Genomic DNA, 17,500 nt, shown 5'->3' with positions numbered 1-17,500 from the left:
ACATTGTTGTCCCCACTATCCCTGAGAATGTAGTTACCTTGAAATCACATTGGAATCTCTGCCAATGCCTAAAAATAATACTTCTATAACAGTGGACAATATACCAGTCTGCATTCTCATAAGTGCCAAGTATTACATTAACTGAGCCGTTACTTACTGTTCAACCTCAGCCTATCTACAGGGCTTGTTCCTGATGCCTGGAATGCAGACACTGTGCCTACCCTACACAAGGGTAGTCCTCTTACCCAGACCCATGTAATTACAGACCCATCAGCCTCACCAGCCTTATATGCAAAGCCACAGAACATATCATAGCAGAACTCCTTTTTGCAGACATAGTCAACTTAGCTGATCAAGATGCCATTGTTTGGTTTTGTGAAGGGCTGTTCTTGTCTCCTGAACCTAAAAAACTTATTTGGATAGGTTACAGGGGCTGTGGACAGTTGTTATTCTGTGCACATTTCTTATCTTGACCCGGCCAAGGCTTTTGACACTATCCCCATGCTTGTATTATTGAAAGATGAGACAAGCTTACTATAAATATCTACATTGTCTACTACATTGCAAATTAGATATCCAATGGATCCCAGATTGTGAAAGCTGCTGGTTCACTTTCTGAATGTTAAATTGTAACTAGTGGAGTGTCACAAGGATCAATTCTAGACCCTCTTCTGTTTCTCATTTATTTTGCAGACATCCAAGCAATATCACAGATGTGTGGTTTACCAAGTTTACTGATGACTGCAAACTTGGTACTGTTATCCACTAATCCAGTGATACAAAACAGCTCCAGAAAGGAGTTGTATATGCACATACATGGGGCATCAAAATGGGCTCAAGCTAAACAAAAAAAGTTCAGCATAGCAGCATGTGGCAGAAAAGTTGCTCCCACCTTGTACTTTATAAATGGTACTCCTCTTCAAACAGATGTGGTCATAAGAGACTTGGGTACTTACGTAGATAACTCTCTCATGTGATCATCATTGTCTTCACCATAGTCAGGAAATCCCTCTGTCTGACCCAGTTGATTTCCAAGGGAATGTCTTTAAGATCTGAAGAAGCTATCCTAACACTGTACTCTTCCCTTATCGAATCCATCATTGAAAATAATAGGTATGTACAAATCCAAGCATATTGCTCATTTGGAAAAGCACCAAAGATGTATAACCAAGAAAATGAAAGATCCTAAATCTTTCAACTAGCTCTATAGATTAGCACATCTCTCTTTATACTTAGAAGCTTACAAGTTGCTGCAAGGTGACCTGTGTCTTGCTTTTAAAGCCATGAAAAACCCAGCCTATTTGACCTCATATTTTTTTGCAAAACCAGAGGCTCAACAAACACCTGGACAAAGGCCTTAAAGCTACATCAATTCATAAACAAGACTTGCTAGAGAGAGAGATATGTTCCTAACTCAGTGTATTCCTAGCCTATGGAATAAGTTACCACTACAGGTCAAACAAAGTACTATTTTGGCTACCTTTAAGGCTAGTCTTGATAACTTGATAGGAAGGTGCAAATTTACACCAGGGTTATCATGTACAGCCTTGTGAAATTTGAAGATGAGCACTATTAATTACTCACAAAGGGTCTGCTTAAAGGTGTAGATGTATACACATCTTATGGTTCCTGTGATTGCTTGCCTAGTAAGTTCCTATGTTCATAAATAGTACAGCTCTACTTTCTAGCCCAATCCTTTTTTTTTAATCAAGTCCTAAACACTGCATGGAGTGGGGAAAAACTAAATGCAAAATGTGCAACATTAAAATATTCAAGTTGCACATCTAACGTATTGTCTGATTCCATAACTATATAATGGAATGCACTTTTTAGGGACCTGCCAAAACATATGCACCATGGATTACTCCCAATGAGAAGAAGGTAGTCAGTTTGACTAGTAGAAAGATTAGAAGGAAAATGAGTCTCTGAAGGTGAGTTCCAAGAAATGTTAAAGGTCCTTAGCCACTTGTTTGAATGTGTAAACCTGCTTATATGGTGCCAATAGCTCCTTAAGATATGCAGGACTCAGATCAAATAGGACTTGATATGCTATAATCTTAAGCAACTTTTTGAAGCATCTTTCAGTCATTTCAGATTTCAGTGCATATGTTGATGCAGTTATATCAGGAAATGCTCAGCAGTAACCTAGCAGTGAAGTTTAGTGTTTATTTTACTTTCCCATGAATGATGGAGAGATGTTCAATTATGTAGTTGCAGGTTTTTATATAACCATCATCTGAGAAAAGAAAGAATGTTAAGCATGATGTTAGCAGAGTAAGGCAAGAGCAGTTTTACAGAAACAGACAGTGTTAAATGGCACATGATTACCAGGTAGAGGCAGCAGGGCGAATGCAGGGATTCCCACAATTCAGATGCCTGAAGGAGACAGAGTGAAAGCTGATGTAGGTAAGAAATCAGAAGCTGTATTTAAAGATGCTTAGTGTTACAGCAATTAATATTGGTGTGTCATAGTACATTTTCTTCTGGTTTGATTCCTGGCTGGGATGCTTTTGGTAAGGGTCTGTATGTCTTTATCTGGCATTTTCCCAAGCACTCCACTTTCTCTCATATCCCTAAAGCCACCTGAAAGAACTTGAGAAGGTACAGGCTGTTACTATTAAGAAATAATTCAGGAGCTATCATTATATGCTCTCTCTTTTAAATTATTCCAAGTTGAGCTCTACCTAGTCTGTAGTTCAATGTCTGGTACAATTTAATTTAAAAGTCTATGCCTAAAAAGCACCACTGAGGGAGATAACACTAGGGTAATACTAAAAATAAATTCCAAACACAGAAGAAATGTGATAGATTCAATACTTTTGAGATTATGGAATAAACTTCTCTTGAAATCCAAAAACTCACTCATTATCTACCTACAAAAACAATCTTGATATGTATATGGGACACAGAAAGTTTAACATTGGACTCTGGAACTCAAACTTCTGGAAGGCCAGTAAATCATAAGCTTGAAAACGGTTTAGCATGGTAAGGTCGAACTGGACCCCATCGAATGATGGGATCATCAACCCATGACCGTGAAAACGACAATGTCAAATTCCGACATTGTCGAAATACGACTCGACTTCAACATCGGAACAGGCTTTAACATGGGTCAAGATAGGGGCGAGGTTTGTACTTTGACAAATGTCGGGTTCGACATTGTGACAGTTCAGCCTCCGGATTTTGACCTTACCATAGAAAACCATTGAAAGCTGCACCTACAATCTTCTGAAATTGTAAGTTAAAAAATTTGATGATTCTTATATTTTACTGAAGAAATATTACAGTGTAACTACTGCATTGTAAATGTAAGTTAGTCTACTGTTACTTTTATTTATTTAGTTATTTATTTTTCACAAAAACATCTACTAGTATTTTACAAATTAAACTTATTGCGTCTGATGTGGTATGTACCCAGGGCAGTTGTCGTGGCCATATCTCCTACAGGAAGCTCTTTACTGAAATACTAACATTGCTCACCAGTGTATTGTTCACTCAGAACAGCTTATACAGACCAGTATTGTATTCTTCAATAGTGTCAAAAAAGAAGTTATGTCTTACCACAACGTTCCATCTGTGTTGTAGAGCTTTGTTCATTCATTACAGATAGGACCTCGGTTCCATCCTCGGAACCGATATGGCCATTTCCCAGCTTGCGCAAGCCAAAAACTCTCAACTGAGAACCTACCCACAATGCCCCTCTCCTAGATACTCCAGATCGAGTTTGCCCACCTTAGATAAAAGATGTAGTAATAGAAAAAATAGTAGGAGGCTCTGTCTGAGCAAATACCCTAACCAGGAGTTCCTAAAGTCCACCAGGAGTCCAGGCAGGGGGAAGGAGGGTGGGAAGTAATGAATGAACAAAGATCTACAACACAGATGGAACATTATGGTAAGAGATAACTTCTTTATCTGAAGTTGTAAATCTTTGTTTATTCATTACAGATAGGACTGAGTCCCCAGCTACTTGAGTCCCGGGTGGCCCTAAGGAAGGATATTCCTGAAAACCGTAGAACCAAAAGATGCTCGTCCCCTGGAGGCCAAATCCAATTTGTAATAAGATATAAAGGTATGTGGTCTTGCCCAAGTGGCTGCTGCGCATATATCATCCATAGAGGCACTGGAATGAAAAGCTACAGAAGTAGCCATAGATCTAGTAGAATGAGCCTTTATTCTGGAAGGTAAGGATAGCTTATTCTGTTGGTACATAAAGGTAATGACGTTTCTAAGCCAAGAGGATAAAGTCACTTTGGAAACAGATTTACCCAATCTGGGTCCTGCAAAGGCCGCAAACAATTGGTCTGTTTTCCTGAAAGATTTAGTCCTGTCCAAATAACAACAAAGCTGCCAGTGCACATCAAGGGTGTGCAAAAGGTACTGCCCTCTATTAGAATGCTGAGGGAAGAAAACCGGCAGGTCAATAGATTGGTTAATGGAAAATCCAGAAATGACCTTGGGCAAGAAACAAGGGTCAGTATGAAGGGACACCCTATCCATTTGGAAGATCAAGTAAGGACTCTTGACACTCAAGGCCTGCAGCTCAGATACTCTTCTCGCTGAGGTGAGTCCTACTAGAAGTATGGTTTTCCATGACAAACAATTTCAAATCACATGAATCAAAGGGCTCGAAGGAAGAACCTGTGAGGGACTGAAGCACCAGAGTCAAGTCCCAGGGTTCTAAGAGAGGCTTGACCGGAGGTTTAACATGTAATACTCCCTTCAAAAAGGTCTTGCATAGACGGTGTGACATAATTGAAGAATTATCAAGACCGTTATGAAAATTGGCGATAGCTGCTAAATGTACAGTGATCATTGAAGCTGAGGCTCCTGCATGTAAAAGAGTAGTCAGGTATTGTAGGATCTTTTGAATAAGCATAGAGAAAGGGTCTAAGTTCTGATGTTTGGCCCAAATAGAGAACCTAGTCCATTTACTAGAATAAACCTTTCTAGTGGAAGGTTTGTTTGAGGCCAGAAGAATTTCACAAACAGGAGATGGGATGTCAGGCAGCCTGGCAATCATTGGAAGTGGAGGAACCAAGCTATGAGCTTGAGAATGTGCAGGTTCAGATGAATCAGTCCCTGAGGATGAGACAACAGGTCCTGGGAATGATCCAGGATCCATGGGCTCTGAATCAGATGAGGCCATAGAAACAGGAACCAGACTTGATGTGGCCAGTAGGAAGCAATGAGGATCACTTTGCTTTTCAACCTCTGAGCTTTCTGGAGAAATTTTGGAATGAGGGGAAATGGGAGAAAGGCATACAGAAGACCCAGGGGCCAATCGTGCATTAGAGCGTCCTTCGGTGGTTCCCCCTGAGGGGAGATCAAGGCAAAATAGCTTTTGCATTTGTAGTTTAGAGGGGAAGCAAACAGGTCACATCAAGGCTTGCCCCAATGTTGGAAGATCCGATCTGCTATTACAGGGTTGAGGGACCACTCATGAGGCATCAGGATGTTCCTGCTCAGATTGTCCGCAATAAGGTTGGAACTCCCGGGAATGTGTGTTGCTATAAGAAAGTGATTGGAAGCTATTGATGCCAAATCCTCATGGCTTCCTGATACAGGAGATAAGATCTCATTCTGTCTTACTTGTTGATATACCAGACAACTGACATGTAGTCTGACTGAATTGCAATGGTCCCTGAGAGTAGGGATGCATGGAACGCTTGCAACACTAAGAGAACTGCCCTCAGTTCCAGGACATTTATGTGCAAGTTGACCTCGATGGGGGCCCAGGTGTCTTGGACAGTCTTGTCCTGGAAATGCCCCCCCCCACCCTAACAATGAAGCATCCGTGGTCACCGTGGCCGTGGGTTGGGGAAGACAGAATGGTCGACACCAAAGATTCATTTGTGGCTTCATCCACCATAGCATTTCTTCCTTGCAATGGTTTGTAAGGCATATTGTGGTTGAGTGGGTGGGTTAACAAAAAACATTGTGCAGAAAGGAGCCACTGCAGGATTCTTATGTGCAGTCTCACCAGTGGTACTAACATAATATCAGCTGCCATGGAGCCCAAGAGTTGCAGTACAAAACATGCTGGTACATATGTGTGAGGAAGAAGGTCTTGGATTTGGTGTCTTATTTTCAAAATCCTGTGAGGGGGGAGAGAAGCTTGACAGGATGTTGTGTCAAAGCCCACTCCAATAAATTCCAGTATCTTCATTGGGGACATCTGAGATTTGTCTTTGTTGATTGTAATCCCGAAGCGGAGAGCAAGACCTTGAGTGTAAGAGAGGCTGCGGACTAGGAGATTCCTGGTCGGAGCGGTAAGGAGCCAGTCGTCTAGATAGGGAAACACCTGGAATCCTTGTAGTTGAAGATGAGCTACCACAACTGCCATATATTTGGTGAACACTCAGGGGGCTGTCGAGAGACTGAATGGCAGTGCCCTGAACCGGTAGTGATGGGCTCCCAGCCGGAAGTGGAGAAACCTCCGGGAGCGGTCCTCCATCTTTATGTGGTAGTACACATCCTGGAGGTCTATAGAGCACATCCAATTGTCCCTCCCTAGGAAGAGAAGAATGGACTGTACTGTGGCCATTCAGAATTTTTGAGGTTTGATAAATTTGTTCAGTAGGCTGAGATCCATGATTGGTCTCCAGTCCCCTGTCTTTTTTGGCACTAAAAAGAACCTCGAGTAAAACCCGGATCCTGTCTGGTCTGGTGGGACTGGTTGGATGACTCTTTTTCTTATCAGCTTTTCTATTTCTAAGGCTGCTAATTCCCTCTGATTGGGTGGTACATCGGGGATTCGTTTGACGGGTCTGGGAGTTAAATCGAATGGTATTTGGTAGCCTCTGGATATTATTCTCTGCACCCAAACATCGGTAGTAATAAGATGCCAGGCTGGTAAATGCAGAGAAAAATGACCCCGACAGCTTCCAGAGGAAAGCAATCGGGCCACTGCTCAGGAGCACTGGTAGGGTCTGCCAGCGAAAGAATCTCTGGTGCCCTGGTTATGCGGACCCCCTCTACCCTGAAAGGGACATCTTCCATATGAGTTGCCCCCTCTGTCCCGGGGGGATTGTTCATCACGAGTGTCACAAAAGGATCATTGGGATTTCTTGAACCACATCTTTCCTCCCTTCTGGTTCCTGGAGTAGGACCTCTGGGGGTTGGAAAAGCATATGCCCACAGCAGACAAGGTATTTCTGTCTTTTTCACTATGTGCAAGTGTGTCTTGTAACTTGGGTCCAGAAAGTGCAGATTCGTCAACAGGTGCATTGACGAAGGATGATTTAAAGGGGTCAGCGAAGTCACGCAACTGCATCCAAGCATTACGTCTCATGACAACACCAGATGCGGCAGCTCGAGCTGCCCCTTCGGTGATGTGAGATATAAACACATCGAGGAGTTCGAGATGGATTCCAGGGTAGCTAGCTGTGAGGCAGCAGTGTCATGCACCTCATCAGGCAGTACCCCCACCAAGAGCAGGACATTTCAGAAATTAGGTCTCTTCGGAGGCGAGTAAAGTGTGCCAGATAGTTCAGCGACCGAATAGCGAAGGTCGCTGAAGCATAGGTCCACTTCCCTAGTCTGTTCATGGTCTGGGACTCCCTGTTTGGGGGACGGACAGTGGAACTGTCTTCTGCCAGTTCCCTCTTGGTGGCCGCTGCCATGACGATAGAATCAACCGTCAACTGCTTGGATCAGTGGGGCTGGTCTTCAGGTGTAGATAAAATTTTGTCTGGCCTCCGGGGGACAGGTTCTACATTGTCCGGGGCCTTCCAGGCATGCTGCACAATTAGTTTAACACGGTCATCTGCTGGTGGAGTCACCCAGGAAGTAGATGGTTGGGCACGGAAGGCCTGCAGGAACACCGATTCCTCAGAAGAAGGGTTAGAGGACTTCCATTCCCCACGATGTTTGAGTATTTCAAGAATGTCTCCAAATGAAATGTAATCTGGGGGAGAAAGTGGGGACCCTTCCCCCTCATCACAATCAGTGTCTTCTGTGATAGATTCCTCAGAGGAATCAAGGTTCTTCCTCTTGTGCCATTTCTTCCAGGGTGGCTCTCCAGTGGGATCTTCTGAGGAGGACTCCGGAGAAGGGGTTCCCTTCAAAGGGGGTTCTTGTGACTCTCGTGCCCGGGGACCCGACATAGTGGGTTGGGAGAGGTGCATGCTAGGGGAGGTTTCTGATACTGATGTCATTGGTGATGACTGTGAGCCTTTGGAATGAAGGACCCTGTCCATCACCTGTACAGCAGGCCCTACAGCAGGAGGGATGGGAGCCCAGAACTGGGAGGGGCAACCTTGGAATTGGGGTCACACCCCACCCTGAAGAGCCCACCTCCAGTTGAGGGTTTCCGAGAGAGCTGGAAGCCATCAGAACTGTGGACATAGATGGTGCCAGCAAGAAAATAGGCACCGGACTAGGTACCAAGGTACGGATGGTCCAAGCACCGCTCCGAGAAAGCATCAGCTCCATTGGAGCTGATGCAGCAAGGGTGGTTGGTGCCGACAGGGGAAACACTGCTACTGGAGCTGAGACAGTATGTAACGAAGTGGACATTGGTACCGAGATCAGGGTGGATGCTGGAGGAGGATAAACAAGGGAAGATGTAGTAAAAGATTCTGATCCAGGAGGAACAGAAGGTCTAGCTGGAATGGGCAATCCCCTAGCTGCCAGAAGCTGGTCCACAACCCACACTAGGTCTAGTTCAGAAAAACTCCTAGTTGATCTTAAGGAGGCTGCTGAAGGGGATTCAGGTATTTCTAGAAAGGGGCTAAACCTCTGCCCCAAAAAAGGGTCATAAGTTGGAGAATATCTTGTCCTTGGCAAGTATTCGAGTTTTGGAGCCGATGGAGCCAAAGAAACTGTCAGCATCATGGCCGGGGATGGTGCCGAGATATGTACAGTCATCGGAGCCCGTGGAGCCAAAGAAACTGTCGGCACCATAGTCGGGGATGGTGCCGAGACATGTACAGTCATCGGTGCCATTGTGGGAACCAAGGATGGCACCAAAGTCAGTGGTGCCGTGGTTGGAACCAAAATAGGAGTGAATATCATGGTTGGCACTGAGGGAGAGGACACAGAGCCTGGTGCTGAAGAAGTCTGCGCCAAGTGTGCCGGTGAAGCACGGAGCCGACTCAGTTCTGTAACTGACGGAGATGCAGGAACCGAGTGACTCCGTTTTTCCTTATGTTTTTTGGTCTTAGGAGGGGATGAGACCTCTGACCCAGATAGAGCCTCCGAGAAAGGTGTCTTGAGTAAACCTTTTAAAATAAGTTTATTCTTACATTCTGCTAGTGTCCGATTACTAAAACTAGCACAAATGTCACAGTCAGCTTTAATATGATCCACGCCCAAACAGTAGACACAATGGACATGTGTATTTGAGTTAGGCATCTTACATCCACACTTGTCACATTGTTTAAATCCCAACTTAGCTTTGTCTGACATGGTAAGGTAACAATGCTATCCTATAGAAAAAAATAAGGGAGAAAATACCAGTGATGTTATTTTAAAGAATACCACCAGTAAAAAGGGAAGGTCTGTCAAAGACAGGAGAGAGGGACAGTACCAAAAAAGGTAAAAAATTTAATTATCAAGGAAAAGGGTAGGAAGTAGGCTTAGGTTATAGGCGACAGTGAGAAAAGGCTAACTTGACTAAAATTTAGTAATTTTGAAGAAAAACTGTCATAAAATTAACAATTCTCTACTTAGCTTTGAGAGAGATGGCTAACACGTCTGACTAGGAACGTGGCAAATGAGATCTGGTGTAACTAGGAGAGTGGCATTGTGGGTAGGTTCTGAGCTGAGAGTTTTTGGCTTGCGTGAGCTGGGAAACAGCCGTATCGGTTCCGAGGACAGAACTGAGGTCCTATCTGTAATGAATAAACAAAGATTTACAACATCAGATAGATTTTTTTAGCAATGTGCCTATACTGTTTTGGAGTATATGACGGGCATGATTATTAGGTTAGGATATTAGTAGTCTTGTGAGGGATTAAGACCTTGGTGCTTAGGTTATAAGAAGAGAGTAGTTTAAAAGTAAGAGCAATGGTCTGGAATTCCACTGACAGTTTCTGGCTTTATGGATCTGCTTTAGACCACATTATTTATAAGGTCAGATAGTAAGGGAGTAGTCTAACCATAGTATGTTAGCATATCTTTAGTTGCCAGTGGTGAACTTTCCCCTACATATTTGTAAAATTTATGTTGGGTCAGTTATTCCTTACAGATTTATAAGAAGTGGATGCATATGACACTGCGTAAAGCATGCTTCTTCATGTTTTGGCTTGTCTTCATACTGCTTTTTCAGAGAATAGAGCATTTGTAAAATTTTAGTCTTGTGAAGTAAGCATTATTGATGAGACATGTAAGACAGCTCTTTTTTATAGGGAGAAACCTGTGATGAGAAATGGAGATATTTATTTATTTATTTACATGTGTTGACCGGGAGTGTCCGACTGGATGTAAGTCCATTTTCAGTGGAGGCCCGGGGAGAAAAGCTCCACAGTTAAAATATACAGACAGTAGTTACATTGGATTTACATAGCAATTAACAATTTGATCAACATAGCAATTAATTACATAGTTACAGATGAAGAACATAGTACATCAGTAGACAACTAGAATCTTTATCATCTGAGAAGTACATAACAGACATTAACAATTGTTACAATAAGAAGTTCCTGCTGTATAATAAGGAGTTAGGCTTATGCCAATAGAGGTGAGACATCAGTAATGGCCAATTTAAACATGTCTTTAGTACAGACTTTACACACAGTTTTAAATGACTGAATTTCAAAATTGTGCAATGACTTGTTAGTAAAAGTGATAATAAAAACAATTATTGTACTGTTTAGATTCTTTGATCCTGTACTTGGTTTATATTGTTTTTGTGTGGACTATATACACAGAATGTACTTCCTCAGTTCCCCATATGCAAATAGGGTGTTAACTTCCACGACGTACTCTTCTGACCTCTAGTTTCACATCTACATGAATTGGCAGTAACAGTGTCCAGAAACTTCTCTGACAGATATTCCAGAGAGCCTGTGTTGTACATTTTCATCAGTGATACGTCCTTGTCATCATACCTCAGACTGACAACATGCTTTGCTCTTATTAGCCCAGTTTAATTTTTGAGGTAGCAGTGCTGTTATACAGCCCCACCTTCCATTACAAAATGACATGAAAATTGCTAGTCAAACAGACACATGGGGAGAGAGAGAGATCGTAGCTGATCATCTATCGTTCAATAATGCAGATGTTAATTACCTCCCTGCTGTACTGTCAGTATTCTCACTGTCATATATATCTGTACAGACACACAGACACAGACGCACACACAGACACACACACACACACACACACACACACACACACACACACACACACACACACACACACACTCCCTGCTGTACTGAGTCAGTATTCTCACTGTCATATATTCATATATACGCATCCATTGCAGAAAGCAGAAAAAAGTCCTTTGTTTCTGCAAAAGAAAAACAGAGTCAGAGACTCACATGCTAGGAGTTGGATTATAGAATAAATCGTAGTACATCACAAACTGGCTGTCGTATTTCAACATTTCCCAGGGGCAGGCACGTGAAGCTCTGAATCATATGTACTTACAAAATGAGTTTATTAAGGTACCTGTTAAAGTATTTCAACAACTGATGTGGAACTATTGATAGGGAGAAGAAGGCTGGAAGCAAAACATTCTTTTTTTTACAAGAGCATTTCTTTGTGATAGAAACTATGGCATTTTATATACTTCTTGAATACGTTTGCTGATCAGAGAAAAAAATACAATTAGCTTTTCGTCACAATGAAATTCATACAATGTGTCATGTGTCTTAGTTTGAGGAGACACATCTAGACCTACTAAAAGGATATAGAATGTAAAGTGCACATGAAATATCTAACAGAATATGGAAAATATGAAATGCTTTAATCTCCGGCTGGCTCAGATCCTGCTGAACACAGCATTTAGTTAATCAAAGAATGGGGTCAAAGGTTCAGACTTCATAACTTAATCTGCAGACTGATTTTTCGCCATAGAGAGCTCTATTTCCCAAATGCCCAGATCCATACAATATACTTAGTTTACCTTCAATTAACTGGTAAGTGCAATTGCTCCTCACACTAGTGATAGCTCCAGTTATTTGCTTTGACACAGGCCCTTTGCAGAAATGCAAAGAAACTCTAACATTGAGTGAGTGTGTGTGTGTGTGTGTGTGTGTGTGTGTGTGTGTGTGTGTGTGTGTGTGTGTGTGTGTGTGTGTGTGTGTGTATGTGTGTGTGTCTGTGTGTGTGTGTCTGTACACATGCATGTGTGTGTGTGTGTGTGTGTGTATGTGTGTGTGTGTATATATATATATATATATATATATATATATATATATATATGGGTGTATTATAATTGATCGTATGAGTAAAATGTTTTTGGTCAACAGAAACAGATGACTGACGTGCAAGAGAGCAAGAGATCAACAATTACTGGGTAGGGAATATTTCCCATTCCCTGGGGACTGCGCAGTCTTGGAGTTAGTATATATAATTTGCAGTGGATGTTGAGGGGGGTGCAAAGACACTTGCTGTTTTCTCTGTACCACGGTAATCTTGGAGTATGTGCATTACGTGTCAATGTTCTGTGTTTTGAAGCTTGTTTGTCAATTTTCTGAATGTCAACATTGTGCTTATTCGATCTATAATAATAGATCCATATCTATGTACCTATCTATCTATCTATCTATCTATCTATCTATCTATCTATCTATCTATCTATCTAGGTTTATATTAGATGATTCCCATTTTAGAACACTGACCCTTAAAAGGTTGAGACCATATGGTCAACATTCTGAAACATCAAATGTTTAGTATGGCAAGAAGACTGTTTTTGAAGAGATTGTGATACATCTGGGATCAGGGAATGTGCCCTTCTCCCCACTCTAGTCCAATCTTGGAGTTGGTATATATTATTAATAGGAGTATAGGGGTGTAGCCCCCAATATGTGGGGTGCAAGTGGGCTTGCCTCCTTGTAAAAAACACAGTTTGTAGTGTTCTTTATGCAGTCAACATTTCAGAACATCAATTATACTGTCTTAACCTTTCAGGTGTCGACATTCTGAAATGTTGATCTGATATAAAGCCGTGTGTGTGTGTGTGTGTGTGTGTGTGTGTGTGTGTGTGTGTGTGTGTGTCTGCATGTGTGTGCACATAAATATATATAAAGATATATATATGTATGTATGTATGAGACATATGAAAATATATATGTTGTGCTCTATTACATGCACTAAAGTTCAAATTTGAAGATAGTAGTGTAGAACTTTTCCAACATGATTAACTTTAATCTTGGCTGTAGCATTTGTACCAATCTAACAAACATTCTGAAATTAAATGTAAATACCTACATGCTTCCTATGTCACAGTCACAGTACCTTTAAGTGTCAAAGTCCCTATAAAATAACAGTCACTCTCAAGTAATAGTCTAGTAATTGCCTTGTCTTTCACTAAGAGCCAGAAATCACATTCACATCATACAAGTGACCAGGAACCATATTCACAACATGCAAGTGGTCAGGAATTATATTCACAGCATTCAAGTGGCCAGGAATTGTATTCACAAAATGCAAGTGGTTAGGAATTATATTCACAACATACAAATGGTAAAGAATCTCATTCATAACATACAAGTGGTCAGGAATTATATCCGTGGCATAAAACGTGGACATGAACTATTTTCGTAGCATATAAGTTGCCATGAACTATGTTTACAGCATAAAAGATGTCAGGAACATTTTTTCCAGCATATAAGTGCTGTCAGGCTGATTCTGTCTTCCTCAAGCTCTATTCGATTCCCTTTCCATAAAAATGTCTAGGTATCTCCCTGAATAATTCATGTACTGCAGGTTCCCACCCACAATCCTTATTCCAGACAAACAGTTACTCCTCCATAATAGTATAACTTCTCTAAATATGTAGTATTAGAACACCTTCTTTTATGTACCATAAATCAGGTGTCATTTATTGATTGAACTTACTGGCTATTAACCATGTGGCTATGCTGAATGCACAATTTTCTTAATGTGAGAACCTTTATTTACATCATTTAAGCACTATCTTGGGAAGACCTGCCAACACTATATTACACTGACCTCTCCATCAGCTTGAAACCCTTGGTCTCATCCCAAACAGATGGGCTGTGATCCACAGATAGGCCATCTCCATTGCTGAGTCAGCTCTGTGTTTCACTCTGAATCAGGAGGGTTGTAGGGAAAGTTGATCTAAGCAGTTTTATATTTCAGTCCTACTTACCCATAATAGTGGGGTGTGATCTGTGGCAAGCATAAATTCTCTACCAAAAATGTAGTATTTTATAGATAATTCACTCTTAATTGACAAACGTTCCATCTCAGTGGTGGAGTATTTAGATTTGGACTTGCTTAATTTCCTTCTAAAAAGCACTTGAGATGCTCTTCTCCATTCAACATCTGTGACAACACTGCACCAAGGCCTCCTTCTGATGTGTCAATATAAATACCTTCTGAAATCTGGAGTGGCTAAGACAGACAGGGTCTGAAGAGAGTATTCTTTCAGCTGGCTAAAGACATTATCTGTCTCTAATGCCCATTTACCTTAAGGGCATTTCTCCTTTGTGAAATATTCAAGAGGACAAATTACTGAGGCAAAGTGGGGTACAAATTTCCAGTAGTACCCATGTAGCCTCAAGAATGCCTTTACTTAATTCTTAGTGTAATGAATGGACCAGTTTTAAAAGTTTATTTTTTTTCTTTTTTGGGGCCTAACAGTCCTCATGTTAATCACTCATCCTAAATATTTCATACATCATACCTAACTTGCCCTTGGACGCATTAGCCGCTACCTTAGACTGCTTCAAGGTGTTTAGTACACTCTGGACCTTAGGTAAATGACAGTCCTAATCTTCTGAATCTGTTTTACACCATCTAGATAAGAGACAGAATACTTGACTTGCAGTCTTAGGAATCTGTCTGTAAGCCTCTAGTTGCAGGGGGTCCTTGCAGCCTGAAAAGAAGGATTGTATGCTGAAATACACCCTCTGGTGTTGAAAATGTTTTTTATTTAGTTTTATCCATTATAGGGATATGCTAGCATTTCTTTGTTAGATAAAAATGGAGAAGAATCTTGCCTTCTCCAACCTCTTTGTAAGTTAGTCAACCCTAGGTATTGGGTAGCAGTCAAATTTTGAAATGCTGTTTAACGTCCTAAAACGATTACAAAATCTGTTTGTTGCATCAGTCTTTGGGTGCTATAGGGCTGTTCCATTCATGTTTTGAATCCTCTATTACTCTCATTTTAGGCATCTTCTCCACTTCATCTTGCCCGGCTTTTGCCTGTGAAGATTCTGGTTTTCTGTAAATCTTTCAGTTAATCTTTTCCTTTAACTAGTTTCACTGTGGTGCTGGATCATGTGCATTCTGCCAGGTAGCTCTGAAAACACTTCTTTATTTCTCAAGAGAAATTCTACTTTTCCTTCTTTCTTGTTTCTGTGCTTAACACAGTGTGTCATCTACCTGAACTGCACAAATACATGTCAGTTTTCTTTCATCATCAAATCAGTTTGTTTTTGCTGTGAATCTAACTATACAGGACTATGTTTCTCTCCGTGGTTTGAAGACATTGATATGGTTCATCTCTTCTGGCTTTCTCACACCTGTCAGTTTAATCCTGTAGTCTATGACATTTAATTTCTGTACTATTTTAAATGGACCCTGCTGCTTATCCCCAGCTTTGAATTTCCTGGTCCTTTCATTTTTATTATACATCCCTTGTTGTATGGTGTGGACTGTTCCCATGTGTTCTCTTTCAGTTTGCATGACTAATTTCAGTCTATCTCTTAAGCTGGCATGATGTTCTATGACAATTCTAAATTGCAGGAGAGGGTGTCTTGTCTTCCCAAGTTTCTCTAACAGTATGTAACAGTACATGAGGCTGTCTAACACCTAATAATTCAAAAGGACTGAAGCCTATTGAAGCTTGTGGTACTTCACTAATAGCAAACAGGAGGTGTAGTAGTAGTGACTGGTCCCAACTTTTACCAGCTTCCTCGTTTACTTCCTTCAACATTGATGTCAATGTTCTGTTAAAACACAAGCTCATTTGTTTGGGGATTGTACAGCTTACCAGAAGGTTGAGCAATATTGATGTTTCCTCGGGGTCAGCCTGTTGTGAAGTAGAAGGCACTGCTTCTCTTTTACCTGGACCTTGCTGTCTATTTTCCTAAGAAAAAAAAAATCTTACCAATATTCTTAGTGTAAGATGCAATCTTCACCTTTATTGATTTTTCACAATTCTTTTTTCTTTATAAACCTGGTGTATAAACCCTCTTTCTTCTATTTAGAGCTCTTGTACTTTGACTCAACAGGAATACCATAAGGGCTCTCTTTAGATTATTTTGTCTCTCAGTATACACTGCCCTCTTCTTTTTTCTCCCTTTTTAGGTTGCTTTCTTCTGTGTCGGTGTGATTGTTTTTTCTCTAGGTTGCTCTCTCTCATCAAATGGTTAAACTGTAGCATTTCCTTCCATTACTTACAGCTATATTTTGCCTAAATTATTCCTTTATTTGATTTTTCTGCTTTACACTGACAGAAATATTTATTTATTTAACATTTGTTTACAGGGAAAGTCTGACTTGGAACAAAGCCAATTTCCAGAGGAGGCCCGGGGAGAAACTCTCCAGATGCATGTCTTTGTAAGATGGGAGGAAACCAGAGTACCTGGAGCAAACCCACATGAACACAGGGAGGACATGCAGACTCCGCACAGAAGGCAGTCCAGCCAAGAATCGAACAGGAAAACATCTTGCTGTGAGGCGACAATGCTACCAATGCACCATTGCGCAACACTGCTTAGAACTTTTATATTCTGTTTTCTTCTTTTTTTACCAAATTAGTGAAGTGTTTCTTATTGTTAATGCAATCCTTCTCAATGCTGACTTGCTGCTTAGAACTCCCATTTTGCGGCTTTTCTTTTTAACTTGAATGAGTGTTTTAAATTCTGCTCAGACTGCATTTTTCAGACTTCTTAATTTTATTTATTTGGAATGCATCCCTTCAGTAAGGTATCTCTTCTCTTCATTTCCTCTAGTCAATTATATTTCCTGCTTTGCAATACTTTGGGGGTAAGATATTACTACCTTAAACTTCCTTTTGGTACTGTTCTGGCAGGCTGCTCCACAGGGCATAGCTTTAGTTTTCCTCAATTAATTCTGCTTCATGCCCTGACTTATTAGACCAGGTTTGATAAATCTATGGCAGGGCTGAATACTCTCAACTGCAGATTCTTTAATTTGTAACCTAATATCCCCTTCAGTGCAATAGATGTTTACTGATATACTTCTCTAAATGTTTGTAGGACATCTTCAGGATCTTGTCTCTGCAGTCTCAACCAAATTTTAATACTTTCAAGCAAGTAAAAATGCTGCTAGCATTGCTGAAGCTGTCAATGAATGAAAACAACAGAAGCAGAACAAATCTTTGACAGAACATCACGAC

The sequence above is a fragment of the Protopterus annectens genome, chromosome 5.part0 (genome assembly GCF_019279795.1).
Source record: "Protopterus annectens isolate FY-2018-M chromosome 5.part0, PAN1.0, whole genome shotgun sequence".
NCBI lineage: Eukaryota > Metazoa > Chordata > Ceratodontiformes > Protopteridae > Protopterus > Protopterus annectens.
Note: the sequence above shows the minus strand (reverse complement) of the source record.